Source organism: Mesoplodon bidens (genome assembly GCF_964165515.1).
Source record: "Mesoplodon bidens genome assembly, chromosome: 8".
Classification (NCBI taxonomy): Eukaryota; Metazoa; Chordata; class Mammalia; order Artiodactyla; family Ziphiidae; genus Mesoplodon; species Mesoplodon bidens.
In genome coordinates this window covers 40,160,576-40,181,351 of record NC_138165.1, presented here as the reverse complement: position 1 = coordinate 40,181,351, position 20,776 = coordinate 40,160,576, and the positions used below count along the sequence as shown (strand labels likewise).

The 20,776-nt window shown below is 40.8% G+C and overlaps 1 protein-coding gene across 2 annotated transcripts in view; it reads right to left on the bottom strand.

Annotated features, from left to right (window-relative positions):
- Positions 1-20,776, bottom strand: part of ACVR1 (activin A receptor type 1) — a 127,448-nt gene that overhangs the window by 60,148 nt on the left and 46,524 nt on the right. Inside the window, exon 1 of one of the 2 annotated variants that reach the window (XM_081243011.1) lies at positions 14,815-14,940. The exons of the other annotated variant lie outside the window; for it this stretch is intronic. The gene's annotated coding sequence lies outside the window, so the exon portion shown is untranslated. Of the gene's footprint in view, positions 1-14,814; positions 14,941-20,776 lie in introns of those variants that run through there. 2 annotated transcript variants of the gene reach the window in all.

Below are 20,776 nucleotides of genomic sequence, written 5' to 3'. Positions count from 1 at the left end.
AGAAAAGAGCAAAAGCCCACTGCTATCTAAGCTGTTTGGAATGGACTCCTTCTGACTCATCTTCTTAAAATCAGTTTTTTGGTTAGCAGTCTGACTGCTCATTCCCCGCACCTCTATTCTATCTTACCATCCCTCACTTCAATTTGTCCACAACTGTATTTCAGACTAACCCTTCTCTAACAGCAAGGTGAGGGAAGGGGGTAAAGGAGAGTTTAATGGACCTTCCTTTTACATTTTTAAAAGCACATGGAACTTGAGTGACTCCCTTTCTACTGTTGCTGTTGTTATTATTACTATTATTCCCATGTTCACATAGATCTTTTCTAGAGCAAGCCCTTGTTTGATAAAAATGCAAATGCCTCACTTCACCCTGAAACCCCCATAACCAGTACTGACCCCTCCATCACCATCTCATCTCTGTGTCTTTGAACAGAAACGCACTGTTGGTTCCCTCCACCCCAGATGCCTTGAGCCTCCCCCCTCCACCTCTCTCCTACCCAACTTCCTCTTCCTGTCATCCAGGATCTAGCTCAAAAGGCAAATGCTTGGTGCAACACCTCTCCATCAGCAGTGATTTCAATCCCCCAGCACTGGTCTAACACCACTCCGAATCAATCATTTGTCTATGTCAATCTCCAGCAGTAGCCTACTTGCCCCTAAAAGGGGTGCATGCATCCAAGGGCCACACAAGACAATGCATTAAATTATGGGATGAAAATACTACAACTTTTATCTTATAAAAACTGATTTAATCTAACAGAGCGATAAATAACTTGATCCCTTATTTGGTCTCGTCTCAGTCCCTTAGGACAGTCCACTACAAGAGGTATCTTGCAGAAGAAGTGGGAGTTACATAATGTGAAAGGGTGGACATTGTTTGCTTATAGAATACAGCCATGTGCTATACTCTTGAGGGTTTATTGAAGTGGAATTACAGGTTGTAATGGCTAGATATAATGAAATGAGCCCTCCCCAAATTGCAAGTGTTCTAAATCCATTAAAGAAACTACAGATTGAATATGTTATTAATGAAAGTACCAGAGAAGAGTAAGAAAATGGTGGAACTTATATGGCTATTCCTAGTGGTTCTTTGTTAATCAGTTTAAAGAAAAGCAATTAACATTCAGTTCACTGTGACATGAAGCAGGCTCACCAAATTCAGAATTTAAAAATACATTAAAAACTGATTTGCATCCAGTACCATAAACAATAAACATCATCCTGAGTAGCTTGAGATTTTCGTCAATAATACAATGTCATTACCGTTAGCCATACCTCAAATATTTCATCTTAAATCTTTTTAAAATTTCTATTTTATGTATGTCTTATAACACATAGTTTTACTTTATATAAAACTCATAAGCAACATACATATTGAGGGTACACACTCAAAAAACTTTTTTTTTTTTTTTTTTTTTTTTTTGCGGTACGCGGGCCTCTCGCCACTGCGGCCTCTCCCGTTGTGGAGCACAGGCTCCGGACGCGCAGGCTCAGCGGCCACGGCTCACGGGCCCAGCCGCTCCGCAGCATGTGGGATCTTTCCGGACCGGGGCACGAATCCATGTCCCCTGCATCGGCAGGCGGACTCTCAGCCACTGCACCACCAGGAAAGCCCCCTAAACACCTTTTAATTGATTATTATTGTGCAAGCAAAATTAAAACAATAATTTAGGCTCCTAAATGGAAAACAGGGAATACAAAGGAGTTATAAATTCAGGCTTCCAAACTAATCTGCTGTTTATAGATAGATAGCTCAAAATCTGCCAAAAATCTTTGGGAAAAAATGTCAGCAGCATTTACTGGTTGCCATTCTGTTCAGTGTCTGGAGTGTCTCTGCTGACCAGTTAATTCAGCTATTAAAAATGGTACTTTCAAAAGGAAAGGGAAAAGAAATGTAGAGAGGAGAATGTTCTGGAATAAATTTCCTGATCATATTTTACATATAAAGAACATCAATATGCTGAAGTCCCAACGTGAAGCCCCAAGGATCTATTTCGAATTTTTAAATATACTAAAAAGAAAACATTGTCCTTAAAAGTAATTTTCAACTCCCTTGCACTCAAGTATTTTTGGCCAAGGAGTTTCAGATGTGGGCTGGCCAAAAAGATGAACGGGTGGTGGGAAAAGAGACTGGCAATAATTCAATAGTTCAGGGATGCTTTACTCCAGTAGTTTTTAAAAATTTTGACCTCAGAATCTCTCTATTACTCTTGAAAATTATTGAGGACTCTAAGGAACTTGTCTATGTAAGTTATTTCTACCAATATTTACTCTATTAGAAATTAAAATGGAGAATGTTTTAAATACTGTATTTGTTTTAAAATAACAATAAACATATTACCCTATTTTTTCTGAATTAAAAAAAGAACTGTATTTCCCCCACAGAAAGGTCTAATGAGGAAAGTGGCATTACTTTGCATTTTTGCATATCTCTATAATGTTTGGCTTAGTAGAAGGCAACTGGATTCTCATATATGATTCTGCATTCAATCTGGAATGACATGTTGTATCAGCTGAAGAAAAGAGAATCCAACTTCGTACATGAAGACGTATATGTGACTGAAAGAAGGAGGACCTTTCCTGAGAAAGTCTTGGAAACTCCAGAGGATCTCAGACCATGCTTTGAGAAGCACTGCTTTACTCTTAAACGATCAGTCCTTCTACCATACCAGGTAACCAGATGGTACCAGATATTTTAGGCTGGGCATTGGCTCGATACCTGACGAAAATGTTACTGCTCCACACGTTTAGAAATCTCTTTAAACTCTCTAACATCAAGGAAGTCAACAATAAGTCTAGTGGTCAAGGGAGAAGGCATTAGATATCTATTTCATGTAGGAATAATACTTTATGTGCACAACGAAATATTTTTTAAATGAGACATAAAACTGTGATCAGCAGGTACTCCAGCGTCCATCTCCTTTAGGTCCAACCAAATCCTTTTGCAATATTCTAAGGCTAAAATCCCTGACTGCAAAAACTCATAGGCTACTGGGGGTTACAGAATATTATCTGAAGGGTTTGGAGTATAAATTTTTGCCCCAGTATATACCACCTCCATTCTGTTCTTGGATAAGGCCCTCTAGCCCTGGTAACTGATCTTAATATTTCAGACACAAGGCAAAGAGCTATGCAGAAAAAGGTTAGGGACCTCGGGTCTTAACTAAGGTACCCTCTTTAAAATCAGTGCCATCTTTTACAGTGTCTCAGGACTACTCCCTTGGGAGATAGAACAGTCCCATGATATTGTACTCAAAACAGACTTACCACCAGGGCAAAACAGAGCTGCTTTCCAAATCCTATGGTACTTGTCAAGCTCCATTTATAGATCAGACTGACATCCAGTTAGGGAGCTAGCGTTTAGCTCAATTTTTAACACATGTGGGCTTGAGACCAAGTTTGGCACTTCTTTCGCTCATCACAATTTTACAGCTGGATAAAGCCACAGACATACTGCAATACATCCCCCCCAAAATCACAAAGCATTTTGATGTCAGTCACAGAATAACCAGGAGTATAATGCACTTCTATATTCAACCTTTAGAACTCATATTAAGCAATATAGTTGATAATCTACTATAAAAATGAAAGATATTTCTAAAACCTAAAGTTATGAACAACAAACAACTTGTTATCTGTATGCTGAGGATGAAAGCAAAGCTGTAAGATGAACCCTGAGATTCTTTCCCATCAGAAAATTCTACAAAATGTTCAATTTGTCTGGCCTGGTGGCCTAGACTCATTTGGTTTGTCCATTTGTTCAACACATAATCTACTGAGCACCTACTCGTTCAATAGGGACTTTCTTGATACTCTTCTCAATTCAATTTCTAACACTCTCCAAGTTAGAAAGAATCTTGAAAGATGGATTGTACATTCACCCATCCTTATTTTGAATGACTTTTTCACCATCCACGTGAAGTCGCTCACTCACCGTTGGTGAGGACTGTCACAACTGTTCCATGACAGTTTTTTTCTTTATGTCTCTTTTATATGGCCTATGCTACGCCTTCCATAAGAAAAAAAAAATCTTTCTCTTTAATATAAAAGGTAGAGGCAAAGCAGAAAAGAAGTAGAGTGATTCTGCTTTCCCTTAGTTATCTGTCAACAGCACATCATTATTACAGTAACAGTAGCGCCACTTACTAAGCAGCCAGGCACTGTGCTTAGGGGTCCTATGTATTATCTCTTTCAACCTCTCCCCAAAACACTCTAAAATAAATACTCATATTAACCCCAGTTTACAGATAAGAAAATGGGTAGGTAGAAGTAACTTGCTTAAGCACACAAAGTCAAACCCAAAGCCATGTGACCAGAGTTCAGGTCCTAATTAACAAACGCTCACAACCTTCATTAAACCAGCCAGCCACTGTTTAGCTTCTGAAACTATGGAACTAACCATAGTCTTCCTTAACATTTTATCCAAGCTTCAACACGTTGTGCACTTTACCCGTCTTGATTTTCCTCTCAGAAAACAATCTTTACTCATGGTTATTTGGGCCACCTTTCAATCATGCCCTCTCTCCATTTCTCTAACCTCAAATTAATTTCATATACCCTGTAACCTCAGATTTTCTCCCCTGCCCCCGAGGGGGAAAAAAAAATCTTGATGTGAAAGGAAAGACAAGCCACGTTGCTAGTACACAAGTGGTTGCTACCTCCTCCCTCCCATCCCCATTCTTCAGTTCTCTTGTGACGCATCATAAAATAAAAACAGGCATTAGCATTAAGTCGGGCACATTTGGGGGGCAAATTAGATCCAGCAAGACAGACTCTAAACATACAAGCTTGAGGGAAGGTATACTTACAACCACCACCTCCAAGGGGGACAAAAATCAGCCATTATGTGACAACAGTTATGTCTCTTCTATGCTCAACAAGCAGAGAGAGAACCCAAGGACAGCTTGCTCCAAACTACCTGGGACTTTGGAAAGGGTGGAGAGAGACATGGGCTGTCAGTTATAGCTGCAAAGAGAGGCTAAACCAAAGCATCATACCATATAAGTTAAGTCAGGGTCTTTTCTCCAGTTCACAAATGACCTGTGAAATATTTTTAACACCACACTCTGTCTGAACTGGCAATGTGCAAGTTGCCAGGGCTTGGTTTTTATATAGACTTCACTGCTGCGGGAGGGTTTCTGGTGGGGTGTTACTTTCAGAATATTAGCATGTAATTTGATCTTTCAAGATAGATGAATACAAATAGCTTCTTGGACAAGTCCTATAGAACTGAAATCCAGCCCCTGGATCAGTTCATCCTGTAGTTAGAGGAAATAATTACAGATTATTTCAGGAAAGAAAGGGTTTTGACTGAAAGAGTTACACTACAAACATTCCAGCTGTGACAGATGGACCCAAGATATGGTTTGGAAAGGCCAGGAAAAGAATAATATAATCTGGTTTAAAAAAAAAAAAAAAGGCAAGGGTAGGTAAATGAGGCTTAACTGAATGAAAATAAGTAAAAGGATAAGCTACCATGTTAGAACCAAAGAAACCCCAGTAGACTTACTTTAATTGTATACAGGACGAAACTGACTTTGCTACACCCCTACCAGATGTAAAGATAATAACTAAGCTAAGCTTCTGAGATTCCAATGTTTTGATCACCCACAGCATGCCTTACTGGTATCTCAAGTCTCAGTTTTATTTTGACGCGCTTGACTACATGGAAACTGTCCCTTGTCTTCCACTTCATTCCCTCTGTATCAAATAGCCACGGCTCTCCGCTTTGTTTCAATTGATAGGACCCATCATCTCCCAGCTGTTTTGTTCTATTCTCTTAGGCAGCTCAGGGCTCCTCTCCCTCCAGTTTACAAACTGGGACTTTCTTTTATTTTATTTTATTTTTTTCCTACTGGTAGAAAGAACCCTGTTATTCCCCCTACCCTCACCCCCAACTCCACCTGTGAAACTCTTAGATGAGTAACTGTGAAGTCCATCTAAAATCCCACCTCCTCCCAAAGCCCTCAGATGCCTTCTCGGCCCTCTGCTGCATTTCTCACTGCCTGCAGTTTCCCCTTTAGCCTAAGAGTGCAGACCCTTCCTATCCCTCCTATTACCAGACAAGTGGTATCTCAGGCACTGCCATCTGACACAACTGTCCCAATTCTAAGGCTAATGTGACTAACGCGTAATAATTTGAAGGGGGGGTGGAATTAAATAAAAAAGACGTCAGCACCAAGGAGGTCTATTTCTCTCTCTCTTTTTAAAATGGGAGGCACTAGAGCAGATTTCTGTGGAGGTGAGAAAAACCACCCTTTATACACTAATCTGACCAGAGCCCTTCTCATCTGTACCCCACACACATTCAAGCCCATTCCTGCCTCAGACCCCCACACGCTCAGCCCACAGCGCCCTGCCCTCTTCTTCACAGCACTTAATGCTGCGTGACATCTGTCATTTATGTATTAGTTTATTGGTCTTCATTATGTCTCTCCCTCTCCCATCCCTCCTTACTCCACACACCAAAATTTAAGCAGCATGAGAGTGAGGACTCTTGTCTGGCTCATGACTACATCGCCATCCTGGCACATACGAGGCACTCAATGTAAATTAAAACACATTAATTCTAACATCTTAGTCTATGTTACACTTTGGTTTGGGTGGGGAGAGGAGAGTGAGGTTTAAGGAATGTTTTACAGGCTGGCAAGGAAATGACTGGGGGAGAGGGCTGCTCCTCATCCTCAATGTAATATAGCTGCAACCAGGTACTGGAGATAAATTAAAAGATATCATTTGTAACCTGGATTTCAGTTTTCAAGGGTGTCATCCAAGAGAAGCAGCCAAACAAAAAGACGGCTGGCAGACTCTGGGTATACCAGACAACTCCCTGGTGGACAATATCCCATTTGGATAGGACTGCTTGGATCTCTAGTTGCAGACACCAGCTGATCTGCCCAGAGCCATCCCCAGTGACCTCTGAGACAGCTTCTGTAGCTTGAAAATACATCTCCTACAAGTCAGGAATTGACGTATCATCTCCCCCCACTCTGCCCCCCACTATTCTCCTAACCTAACAGTTATTGACGCTATTTGGAAAGCCATGCTTCCATGCCTATTAATAACCTTCAGAAAACCCTGAGGAAGTGTCAAGAGAAAAATAGATCTGGCTGATGGAAGCCAAAGACTCAATCAGAGGTTATAATTAGCAATTAATAGGTTTGAAGGAAAAGAAAGTTGTAACATTTTCTGTATCATATGTTATCTGTTCAGGAAGCTTAAAACAAAATATTTAGCCAATGAATTCAAGGAATGCTGAGTCAAGAACACCAGTCTTTACAGAAAGAAACTCTTTTAAAGACCACTTATCTATTTAAATAAACCAGCTACTAAGTTTATCCCCACATCAACAATTCCAGAGAATTTAGCCTGGTTGATATCATTAAACCTTTATAGTTATTTACATCGTTATAAAGTTTCTTCAGGTGACACCTTAAATAGCAACCAAATCAATCTATTCTAAAATAACTGAACAACTAATTAACATTCATCCTTAAAAAAACTTTTCTTAGTGGTCTTTCTCCTCTCCCCTCCCCCAGTTAGAATGTGATTAACGGAATTCTCTCACAACTTAGCTTGAAATATGCTTTTGCCCCTGGAGCAGCTAAAGCAGAATCAGATAATTGTGGTATGACTCAACAAATGCACAGCTGTTCATTTAAATATATCCATCAAAAGTATAAATATGATCATGAGAAAGAAAATGAGCCGTGTACACAGGGTCAATGTACAAGTGGAACAAGTTAGCATCGAAGTAACCACAACAGAAAACAAGGAGGAGGGGAAATAAGATAGGGAGAGCCTCTGATACCACACAGAAAGAGACCAGAAAACTTTCATAACCAAAAACCACCCACCCAAACCAAAACGCTCGGACTTCCCTGGTGGTGCGGTAGTTAAGAATCCGCCTGCCAATGCAGGGGACACGGGTTCAAGTCCTGGTCCGGGAAGATCCCACATGCCGCAGAGCAGCTAAGCCCGTGTGCCACTACTACTGAGCCCGCGTGCCTAGAGCCCGTGCTCCGCAACAAGAGAAGCCACCGCAGTGAGAAGCCCGTGCACCGCAACGAAGAGTGCCCCCGCTCGCCACAACTAGAGAAAGCCCTCGCGCAGCAATGAAGACCCAACACAGCCAAAAATATAATAAATAAGATAAATAAATTTATTTTAAAAAAATCAAAATGCTCAATTGACCTAAACTAGAAATTAATGGCATGTTAAAAGTAAAAATAAATGCACTCTACTAAGTGGGGAGAAAGAAACGAAATCTAGGAGACAGAAGACGCTCCCAAGTACACAGAGGTAGAAAGCCTACAGGGTAGAAATGATGAATCCAACCTATTATGAAGAACAAAGACATGAAGGCAGAGAAAAACAGGAGGCGCAGGGTACTCACCTCAGTCCTCTCCCCACAACCTTCGAAGTCAGACATTAGGAAATCCAGAAAATGCAGGGATCCCTCCAACAGTCAGTCCCAAAGCAAATAACTGGAAAGCACCACCCTGTACCAGGAAACCCCTCTTGGAGGTTCTATACGAATAAGAGTGTCACCTGAACACAAAGAAAAGGAAACCAAACAAGAGAGAACAGAATGTGAAGAGGAGCAGGAGTGCTGAATAAGAAAAAAGGGCCAACGTCAGCCAAAAAACCCCACTCCTTCCTCCTTCCTCAGGGAGGGGCCCAAAGGCCCAGTCAGAACTTGAGAAGCAGAGGTCCCTATGCAAAGACTTGAGTACCTTTCCTCCTTTAATGAGTAATTCAAAATATTAACAAATAGAAAGAACATCTAATTCATGATGACCATTTTCAAGCTTTCCCCAAACCATCAAAACTCAAGTGCTTGGCAAAAAAATAACCTATCTGGTACTGGGGTGGCGGGGTGGGGGGGCGGCTAACCTCATTCTTGGCCTGACCACTCAGTCATCATCCTGCATAAGGAACCATTCACATCCTCCACATTTACAGGCAAACCTCTCTTACATTATTATAAGCAACAACTATTTCAGCCACCACTACCTCCCTCGGCCCCAAGTCCTCCCATATCTACCCTCTTCATACCCTCGCAGAAAACTTTCTAGAAAGAGCACTCTACAAAGCTCCTTCCACATCTCCCCTCTCCATCCGGTCCATCATCAAAATGCCTCTGGCTAAGGTTCTAACTCTTTGTAACCTTACCTTATCCTTCAGATTCACAGGGGAGCTTCCTCAGAAGTCAGACTCTGAAGCCTCACCCACCAAGATTTGTATTTGATTGACCTGAGATGAGGCCTAGGAATCCCCCAGTCCCCCAGCAATTTGGGTGATGCTGAGAATGCTGAGGGTGGCATCAACTGGTCCATTCCCTAGGTTCTTCCCTAGCTGGGATTCAGAGGCTCCATCTCTCTGCTATCTTTACTTTTATGGGTTGGATCTGCTCAGTTTCCTTGGATGGGAGTTTCCTCTTCTGCCACTCATATCTTTTTTTTTTTTTTTTTTTTTTTTTTGCGGTACGCGGGCCTCTCACTGTTGTGGCCTCTCCCGTTGCGGAGCACAGGCTCCGGACGCGCAGGCTCAGCAGCCATGGCTCACGGGCCCAGCCGCTCCGCGGCATGTGGGAACTTCCCAGACCAGGGCACGAACCCGTGTCCCCTGCATCAGCAGGCAGACTCTCAACCACTGCGCCACCAGGGAAGCCCTGCCACTCATATCTTAAACGCTGGTTTCCCTTGAAGCCTCACATCTCAGCCCTCCCTTCTTCTCATTCAAGATGCTACCCAGCTTCAAGGCCACTAAGCCAAACGGAACCACCAGGTTAGGATTCTTTACTCATTTTTCCACTTCCCTGACTATTCCTTCCTTATCACCTTCTTTCCCTATCGTATGTCCTCGTCTTTTCAGTTTATAAAATTAATTTTAAAAAATTCTGCATAACAGGCATTTCAAGTTACATTGAGAAAAAGGATAATAAACCCTATTTTTGACCTCCCAGTTTCAAAAATAAGCCACATCCTACCACTCAGTTCCAAAAATACGAAATCTTACTTCCTCTATTCTGCCCATTTTCTTCCTGATGTATTTTAATGAGAATCCCAGAACTCACATCATTTCACCCACAGATTCTTTAACAGATAAGGACTTTTTCTAAACATAACTATAAAACCAACATCTCATCTAACAAAATTAAAAGTATTCCTCCTCCAAATATCATCTAAAAGCTAATCAGGGGCTTCCCTGGTGGCGCAGTGGTTGAGAGTCCGCCTGCTGATGCAGGGGACACGGGTTCGTGCCCCGGTCCGGGAAGATCCCACATGCCGCGGAGCGGCTGGGCCCGTGAGCCATGGCCGCTGAGCCTGCGCATCCGGAGACTGTGCTCCGCAACGGGAGAGGCCACGACAGTGAGAGGCCCGCGTACCGCAATAAAGAAAAAAAAAAATGGATATCCCAGAAGTAGACCACAATGTACATGGGAATTTATAATACAAAAGAAATCAAAAGGGAAAATTTGGGACTATTCAGTAAAATTGGAATGACTAGCCAATGGGACAGAGACTGCTTATTTTCCACTAAAATTCCTTCTTCACTTCTTCTTGGGCACATGCTGACCAGCACGGACTGCATTCCCCACACCCCCTCAGAGCCAGATGTGCCCACAACACTATGTTCTCACCAATGGAAGCAGGAAGTGACATGTGATCACTTGCCCTGAACTTTCTCCTTCGTCCTTCACAAGGAAGGAACCCAGCTATGGTAGCAACCCAGCTTTGACCATGCAGATAACTACAGTGACAATTCCTAGAGCCACAGGACAGAAGGAACCTGACTCTCAACGACCAGTGGATACGGGCAGTTCTGCTGACTTGCTTTGCTCACACTGGAACTGTTAAGTGAAGAAAAAAGTCAACCCCTCTGTTCTTTGAACCATAGCATATTTCAGTCCCTTGGTTACAGCAACTCAGCCTTACCCTAATTAATAGAGCACCTAGAGAAAAATTAAGTTGGATTCATACCTAAAGTTCCAGATGGATCAAAGATTTAAGCCTAAAAAAAGAACCACATGACACTACAAGGAAAGATAAGTTTTTAACCCTAAGAATGGAAAAGGTCTTTTAACTGTATTACAAAGTCCTGAAGCCACAAAAAGGCTGATTATATATTTACCTCTATAAATATTATGGGGAGGTGGTGGGGGCGGGGGGGCGGTGTGCCACATGGCTTGTGGGATCTCAGTTCCCCGACCAGGGATCGAACACGGGCCCCGGCAGTGACAACGCCAAATCCTAACCACTGGACCGTCAGGGAATTCCCTCTATAACTAGTATTTTTAAACGTCTTTTATCTACTGTCTCTTCCACTAGGACATAAGCTCCATGGAGCAAGAACTGGGATCTATTTTCTTCACTATTGTATAACCTACTGCCTAGAATAAGTGCTTAATGCATAAGAGGCATTCAATAAATATTTGTTGAATGAATTGGTAAATTTAAATATACAAAATTTTAAATAATCCACACTGCAAAATAATTATTTTTACACAAATGACCAAATATCACATATCACAAGGAGAGAAGGGGGGGGGTGCTAATTTGTTAATGCATAGAAGCTCCTGTGAACTGATAATAAAAAGATCAATAACCCAATAGGAAAATAGACAAAGGACACTAACATAGAGGGAACAGAACAGGAAATACAAATGGCCTTTAAACTTATGAAAAGATGCTCAATGTCAATCAAAATAAGAAAAAATGCAAATTAAAGCTCCATTAAACTGTCATTTTTCACCTATAGATTTGGCAGAGAAGAAATTATCAGTTTGACAATTATACTGTGATTGGCAAGGGTATGAGGAAGCAGGGTTTTCATCCATTGCTGGTGGAATCTAAAACTTTGCAAGCTCTATGAACAGAGCAATTTGGCAATATTTCTACCAAAATTAAAATGTGCATATCCTTTGACCCAGCAATTCCACTATTAGAAATGGATCCTATAGATACGTTCACAAACATGTTTAAAATGATATATGTACAAGGTTATTCCCTACAGCCTTGTTCATGATAATAAAACTGGAAATTATCTATATGGTCATCAATATAGTACTGGTTAAATAAATTCTAGCCCATCTCTAAGTGGAATGCTTTTTCACTTGGGTAAAAAAAAAAAAGAGAAATTGCAATAATCTTTAGATTATTGCTGGTATATGCCTGAAATCTCTGAAAGAATATATAAGAAATTGGTAATAATGGTTGTCTCCAGGAAGGGTAACTGGGACACAGAGGGAGGAGGGAGACTTATTTTTCACTCTTTTTGTACCTTTTAAACCTTATAAACATTGATTATATTATTACCTTCCTAGAAATAAATATTTTATAAAAATAATAGCAATACAAATATTCATATCGGCCCCATATATCTAAAAACTTGTCTGGTGATTCTCACTGTCAACCACACTAGGAAGCTATTGAGCTGAACAATTTTAACCCTGTTTCATAATTAAGAATCACAGGGTTAGCAATTAACTAACACCATCATCTCCTCCTCCTCCCTCAAATAAATATATGTGCAAAATAAAGTCAGTCTCTTAATTCCACCCCTGTTATTCATTACTTTCTCTTAGAACTCATTCAACCTCATGCCACCTTAAATGGGCATGAAAATATCTCATAGTGCTCCAAGGATGGTAGCCAGAACTAACAACTATGCTAATACATTAACACAGCCTAGTGCCAAAGATGTTCCTTCCAAGCATCCAGAAGATGAAAACTTGACATAACGGACACCTCGGCAACAGCCCAAAGCTGTGCATCATCTGCCTTGGAAAATAAAAACTCACATCCTCAATGACTAAGAGTCCAAAGTCAACAGTCATGGCTTTTGTCTTTTCCCTAATGTGAAAGGTCTCCACCCCCCGCCATATCCCCCTTTAAATTTTAGGCTAACCCCATCACTTGAGGACTGATTGTTATTATGTTATAGCCATATAAGGAACACTAAGAAGTCATTACTTATATTGAGATTCTGCTTAAAAGGGAAAATTCTGCTTAAAAGGGAAAATATCCAAAGCATATCAAGTGAAAGGAAAAAGCAAGTTGTAAAACCAAATGTGTAGCCACGTTCCATCAATTTTTAAACATAATTAATACACATAATTTGTGTGTATATGAAAAGTTTGGATGTGAAAAATTGTGTTCCAAATTATTAGCTGTGGGTAAAAGAGAAAAGGGAGAAAATTTTATCTTTATACTGTTTTGTACTACTTGAAATTAAATAATCAAAAATAAACTTTTACATAAAAGAGTAAAATTTTTGAAAATAATAAATTAGACTTTCCTTAAAAAAGAGAGCACTTGGGCTTCCCTGGTGGCACAGTGGTTGAGAGTCCGCCTGCTGATGCAGGGGACGCAGGTTCGTGCCCCGGTCCGGGAGGATCCCACATGCCACAGAGCGGCTGGGCCCGTGAGCCATGGCCGCTGAGCCTGCACGTCCGGAGCCTGTGCTCCACAACGGGAGAGGCCACGACAGTGAGAGGCCCGCGTATCGCAAAAAAAAAAGAGAGCACTTGATAGCTACTAGAGACCTTCCCCCAAAGTTCTGAACCTAAAGAGGCTACAGAGACCTCATGCTTCTGTCTCTATGTACAAGTTTCAAACCATATCCAGGCAATCCCGACTTTTAACTCAGAGACACTCCCACATACATTTAGCACTTCAGGCCTCCCCTCATAGAAACATCTTACAGACTCTATTCTAAAGTTGGTATTTGTGTTACCTCCATAGCTTATCACAACCTTAATAGCATTTCATCCTGAGAGCGAGACTTCTTTACAGAAATTTCAAAGTACTCCAAGGAAGCATATTATGAAAATGTAGTTCTGGGAAAGGTAAAAGTATGGATACAATAAAAAGATCAGTGGTTGCCAAGGAGTGGGTAGGGGGCAGGGATTAATAGTCAGAGCACAGGATTTTTAGGGCGGTAAAACTTTTCTGTAGGGTACTATAATGGGGGATCCATATTACTATACATTTGTCCAAACCCAGAGAATGCACAACAAGAGCAGATCCTAATGTAAATTATGGGCTCTGGGTGATAATGATGTGTTAGTGCGGATCAACTACTACAATAAATGGACCACTCTGCTGGGGAGACAGTCTGGGAGAGGCGGGGTGTGGGGGGGACAGGGGCACCTATGAGAACTCTCTGTATTTTCTGCTCAGGTTTGTTGTGAACCTAAAACTGCTCTAAAACATAGCCTATTTAGAAGGAAAGAAAAAAGTGGTCCTATAAGGTGAAAAGAATGACAGAAGCATTTTATACGTAGGGAAATGTTGGTGGTATTTGAACAACTTGGCCAGAGTTAAAAGATAACTGAGGGCTTCCCTGGTGGCACAGTGGTTGAGAGTCCGCCTGCCGATGCAGGGGACGTGGGTTCGTGCCCCGGTCCGGAAAGATCCCACATGCCACGGAGCGGCTGGGCCCGTGAGCCATGGCCGCTGAGCCTACGTGTCCGGAGCCTGTGCTCCGCAGTGGGAGAGGCCACAGGCCACAACAGTGAGAGGCCCGCGTACTGCAAAAAAAAAAAAAAAAAAAAAAGACAACTGAGCAACTCCACCAAAAAAAGCCTACATTCAAGGTAATGCAAAAATAAAGAACCATTGGGTTTGGTCCTATCTCTCTTATGTTGGATTCATACAAACCAACGAAATGATCATCATGGCTAAGAACTGACCGTGTCAATTTGATCTCTGCCAAGGAGCATTAAAAGAGGTGATTTGTTGAAATGTCTCTACTGCTGGCCCTGGCAAGGCCACTGAGAGCTCCTACGTAAAAAGCTGGCTTGGCTACCTTAGAGCTGGCTCCGGGGCATCTCCTCCCGCAGTCCTTCCAGCAGTGGCTCTTCCCCAGAGCTCCGCTCACTTGCTCCTGGAGCCTTGGAGGTGGGAGAGGTGCTCCCAGAGTCTCCTGGAATAATGAGAATTCTCCAGTAGCTCTCGCGCTGGCAATGTGATGCTCACAAGCGGCTCGGGGCTATGGAGGGGAAGAAGAAAGAAAACCAGCTAAGCAGAAGAAAAGTCTGTAGCTGTGAATGTGCAGGCTAAAGGAAGTGCACGCTTGACAAGCCTTTCAATTGAGACCACAAAACCAAGGCCGATTTACAATTGCAGCAAGGATGGAAAGGGCTGGAAAACAGACACGTGGTAAGTTGAGTTCATAGGTCCATACCGATCTTAAATATTTTTCTAAATGACACAAAACCCAGTGGAATCTGCAGTTGGTAAACTTCAAAATCAAGCTCCTTTTAAGTCCATATACCACGTACTCTAGCCATTACAAAAACAAGCAAAAAAACAAAGGCTTTGCATATATCAACTATGATATGTACCTGGGAAAAACGAAGTTCAAGCAGTCCACAAGTATAGAATGCTCCTAGAGACACCCCATGTACCACAGTAACCAGTTTCTCGTGTAACCACCCAAAAATAACCTGGTTTGGGTCCATTTTCAACCACCACTCTCAGCTGTAGACAGATCTAGTTCAAAGACTCATAAAACAATGGTGGGGTTAGGATCACACCACGGAAAGGAAGGGGGCTCTAGATAACTATCAAAAAAAAAACAAAAAGCCACCCAAGCTCCTTTTCCCTTTAGGAAGACTTTAAAAACATCAACATTTGTCAAAGGAAGAGGAAATTTTTATTAGAACCAAACTTTCCCATTCAAATAGCTGAGCAACACAAAACATTGAAAAACGTACTCCTTTTGGAAAATAGTACCTTTTTATTTTTTAACCTCAAAGGACACTTTGCCAAGAAAACTTTCATGTAAATAAATCAAAGCAGAAAACAAATCCAAAATACACTATTCCTCAATAATTATTTGGAAGTAAAATCACATAATTAAAAGAAAAATCACATCAACCTTGAAATTCAAGGGAAATGCTTTACAAATAATATCAAAACTTGCCTCGCTTCAGTTTAAATTGAGCCTCAGAATCAATTTGAAAAGAGCATTGAGAATGTAAAAATAAGACACAAAAAAATAAGACACTAAAATAAGACCGACAAAAATATCCCCCCGTAGAAAGGTCAACCAGAAGCTTGACATTTTCAGCAATCATTTAGTGAAGTTAAAGAGTAAAAAGCCATTTCTAGAGTGGACATCCTTAAAAACAAACTCTTCAGCTAAGCAGCATCCACAACCCTTGAGTTTCAGAGCAAACTGTGGAAATCCTGGTGTTTTCCTAGATGCTGGGGACAGGGGAATTTGGCAGATTCACGCGGAAGTTGCCTCCCCATATGCCGAAGACTAACTGCATTTAGAAGGGGCAAGTGCAAAGGGGCCTTGGCGGCCGCCCTGCCTAGAGCCAGCCATGTCTTCAAGTTACAGGTACTATTTGGGGAGGAGCTTTAGATAAGCAAGAAAAGAAGGAAATACTGGTACATATTTTTCTGATTCTTTTTAAAAATCAGAGTTTTTTTTTTTAATTACAGAAGTACTTCTAATTTCCCTCCCAACTTCCCAGCTCTATCACCTTCCTGCAGAGAATTCCTTCAAGAATGTGCTCAGGTTCTCCTGCCTCGCTCAGCCTTCCCTAATGATTCTCACATTTTCCAGATCTTTCCATTCTAATTCCTCTTGTATTAATATTCCATAGGACTCAATTCTATATGACCTGGTACTTAATCCTCTTCCTTGAACTGGGTTTGTCTCAAAAAAAAAAAAAAAAAAGGGGGCTTCCCTGGTGGCGCAGTGGTTGAGAGTCCGCCTGCCGATGCAGGGGACGCGGGTTCGTGCCCCGGTCCAGGAAGATCCCACATGCGGCGGAGCGGCTGGGCCCGTGAGCCATGGCCGCTGAGCCTGCGCGTACGGAGCCTGTGCTCCGCAACGGGAGAGGCCACGACAATGAGAGGCCCGCGTACCGCAAAAATAAATAAATAAATTAAATTAAATTAATAGATAAATAATAAATAAATCTTTAAAAAATAAAATAGGCACGGATCACATTTTCTTCTTCTTTGACTCGCATACAGTTGGTGCTCAAGAGTTACTGGATAAAAATCAAGTCTTCAAATTAAGCATAGTTTAATATTTGTCTAAAAATTATCAGCCTGTCAAATAACCCATGGATTGAAGTCAAAACTGTGGTGTACTACAAGGAAGAACAAGTCAGTAAAATGACAGCAAAGGTGGAAAGCAAATTCCAAATACTTAACTCTTAAAATGTTCTGCTCAGGACCCATCTCTGCACAAATACACTCCATGCCAATAGGCAAGTGTGACAGATCCTGAAAGGTAGTTGAAAGTAGTTTTGTTCAAAACGCCAAGAGAGATTTAAATAATAAAAACAAATAAAAAGAGGCATATGCACCAATTAAAATCAGTAAGATAAAATAAATATCTATACAGATATCCTTCGACTTAACGATGCGGTTACATCCCAATAAACCCATCGTAAGTTGACAATGTCCTAAGTTGAAAATGCATTCACAATTTCTTACCTACCAATCGTCATAGTTGAGCCCAGCCTAATTTAAACTTGCTCAACACTTACATCAGCCTACGGTTGGGCAAATTCACCTAACACAAAGCCTATTTTATAATAAAGTGCTGAATACCTCGTGTACTTTACTGATTACCATACAGAAAGTGAAGAACAGAATGCCTCTAAGTGTATCGGCTGTTTACCTTTGTGCTCACGTGGCTGACTAGGAGCTGCCGCTGCCCTGCCTCCTAAGAGAGGGTCGTACTGCATGTCGCATGTCGTTGGCCCGGGAAAAGATCAAAATTCACAATTCAAAGTACACTTTCTACTGAATGTGTATCACTTTCGCACCATCTTAACACTGAAAAATTGTTAAGTCAAAACCATCGTTAAGTCAGAGACCATGTGCACACAGCAAACTGCAGCAACTTGTCACAAAACTTGCATTGAGCTGAGTTTTTCCAAAACCTTGGCCAATTTATTTGTTTAGCTATGGAGGTTTAATTATTGGCAACTAATCATGCCATGTGAAAATCTGACCCATAAAGGTTAGAGGCACATTCCTGTGAAGTGGTGGAGGGTGGGTGTGAGGAAGGGGGAAAGGAGAAATACAAAAAAACATTCTAACTCCAACTGCAGGCTTAACATAGTAGTACATTTTTCTTTCATCCAATTTAAGAGAACATGCATAGTTTCTTAAAAGTCATGGTGATATGATGGGACTGAATACAGGCAAGCACAAAAGGTACTTAAAATCTAACACGTTCTTGGCAGTCAATACGGCAGCTAAGCGACAGGGAAATCGGGGCAAGTTTTCTCAACTTTTTAATTATAACTATATCCTTGGCTTCTAGAAACTGTGGCTTTCAAATACTACAAATCCTTGCTCTTTCAAGACATCATCCCTTGTACGGTGATGGATGTTAATTAGACTTATTGTGGTGATCATTTTGCAATATACACAAGTATTGAATCACTGCAATGTATACCTGAAACTAACATAATGTTATATGTCAATTATACCTCAATTAAAAAAAAAAAAAGACAAAAGACATCATCTCATACCTTCCCCATCTATCCACCCAGCCTCATAACCCAAATAAACCATGGTGTGTGTATCTTTGATATAGAATTACTGTTAACTGAAATTACTTTAAGCAGCGTACGGTAGCAAGAACATGGACTTAGGAAAGAGCCAAACCCAGTTTTCCAACCTAATAAATGTGATCTTACACAAATCATTTAACCCGTTTGTTTCAGTTTCCTCTGCCACAAAACAACGTTAATATCTCCCATCTTTAAGAGTTAGTAATAATGTCAATTATCATTTAGTTCTAGAACTGTGCTAACCACACAATTGCATTATCTGATTTAATCCTAACACCACAAAAATGGAGAGGAAGGTCTATTTGAAAGATAAGAAAACAGTGTTAGAGAGGTTAAGTAAAACTGTCCCAAGATCACACTTTTGAAATATGTGGTAAAACAAATCAACTCAAGTTATGCTGAGTCCAAAATCTGTGTTCTTAATTGCCTGTAAGTTAAACTGTATCTTGACTATTTGTAAGAATTGAAGTGAATTCTTGTAGTAAATATTCTTAGGTCCCTTTACTGTTTTCTACCTCTTAAAATAATAGAAGTGCTAAAGCAGCATGATAGAAAAGCATAAAGTATACCAATCCCAAACAATAACACAAATCATCCACATGATGTCCTCTTGTTCTGGCTCTAAAATAACAACGCTACAACCAAGCATATAAACGTCAAGGATCCTTGAAGAATAATCTACTCCAGATACTTGAATACGTGGGCAAGATAATACTGGGTATTATCTATCAGTAATTCTGAAGAAAGGCAACAGAGATATCAACCAATTCCCAAGATTCCCAATCTCCCAGTGGGGAGAAAAATAGGTCACACACCCTAGACAAGCTTGGGGGACACCACAGAGCTCAAAGAACAAGGAGAGCCACATAAGTTGAGGAAAGATAAATGCTGATTAAATCAGGAAGCAGAGAGGAGCACAAAGATACAGCAAATCTCCTTCTCCAGAAATTTTCAAATTCTCTGTAGACATTACGCTTTGGGATTTGGGAATGAGAAATGGGAATGTCCAGGAAGTTCCCCAGAATTCCCCAAGTTATAAGTTATTCAACAAACACTTCCAAACACCCTTTACTCATTATTATGGATATCTAAAAGAAAGGTTAAATAAATAAGAAATAAACTTAATAGTATTTCCAAAGAATTGTAGTCTATAACAAATGTTCAAATGCTAGAGAATGTCAGTGAGCACTATTGCGGAGCTTTCCAATAGCAAGCCAAATCCAGCCCTCAGTTTGTTTTCGTAAATAAAAGTTTTACTGGAACACAGCCCCACTTGTTCATTTCACGTATAGTCTGTGGCTGCTTTCACACGAAACAGCAGAGTCGATAGTTGTGACAGAGTCCATATGGCTTGCAAAGCCTAAAATATTTATGATCTGGCCCTTTAGAGAAAAGGTTTGTTGATCCCTGAAATAACCTTCCTCGTAGATCCAAATGCAGGTTAACAGCATTACACAGAATCACATGTTGAAACTGCCATCTTAAAGGCTTATTTTGCTTTGGAAACGTATTTCTTGGAATACCACTCACAGGATTTGTATACAACATGCTATGCATATAAATTTATATTTATTTTATTTGCAAGGATGACTCACCAGTAGCAGCAGACAGGGCCATGAATACACATTTATAACATAGCAACAGCTACAAGCAATCATGACCAATTCTCTCCTCTGTGCTCCTATCCTGACCTGGCTCTGGGAAATGTCAATCTTATCCTTCAGTTCTGTAGGTTAGCTTTCAACTTGACATCAGTGGATTCCTTTCATGTACTTATGTCTGTATGTTGATTGTTTTAATTCTCACAGGAGAATTTCAACACTTTTTCCCATTTACCTTTTTTCTTAACTGATTTTTCTGGGGATTTGGAAAAATATAAATTTCCCAAGAAATCCTGGGAAGGAATTCTACCATGAAAGCACTACTCTCTTCAGGTGTATATTTAGATGCTGAGTAGGAATCCAACTCACCAGAAAAAGAGCTGGGGAGAGGAGGCAAGCATGAGGATGAACCAAGTCTCCAGGATGTTTTAAGGAAAAGATTAAGGTCTGTCTCAAAGCCTAGAAAGAAGACCAACCAAAGTGGAGACAGGAAGAAAGCAAGATTTCCTAATGCTTTGGCCCCTGGGATGGATTTAAGGTCCAAATTTCAGAGCACCTTTCTCCTCCAGAATTTAAATTATAATTTGGCTAAGATGAGAGGCATCTACTGTGGACC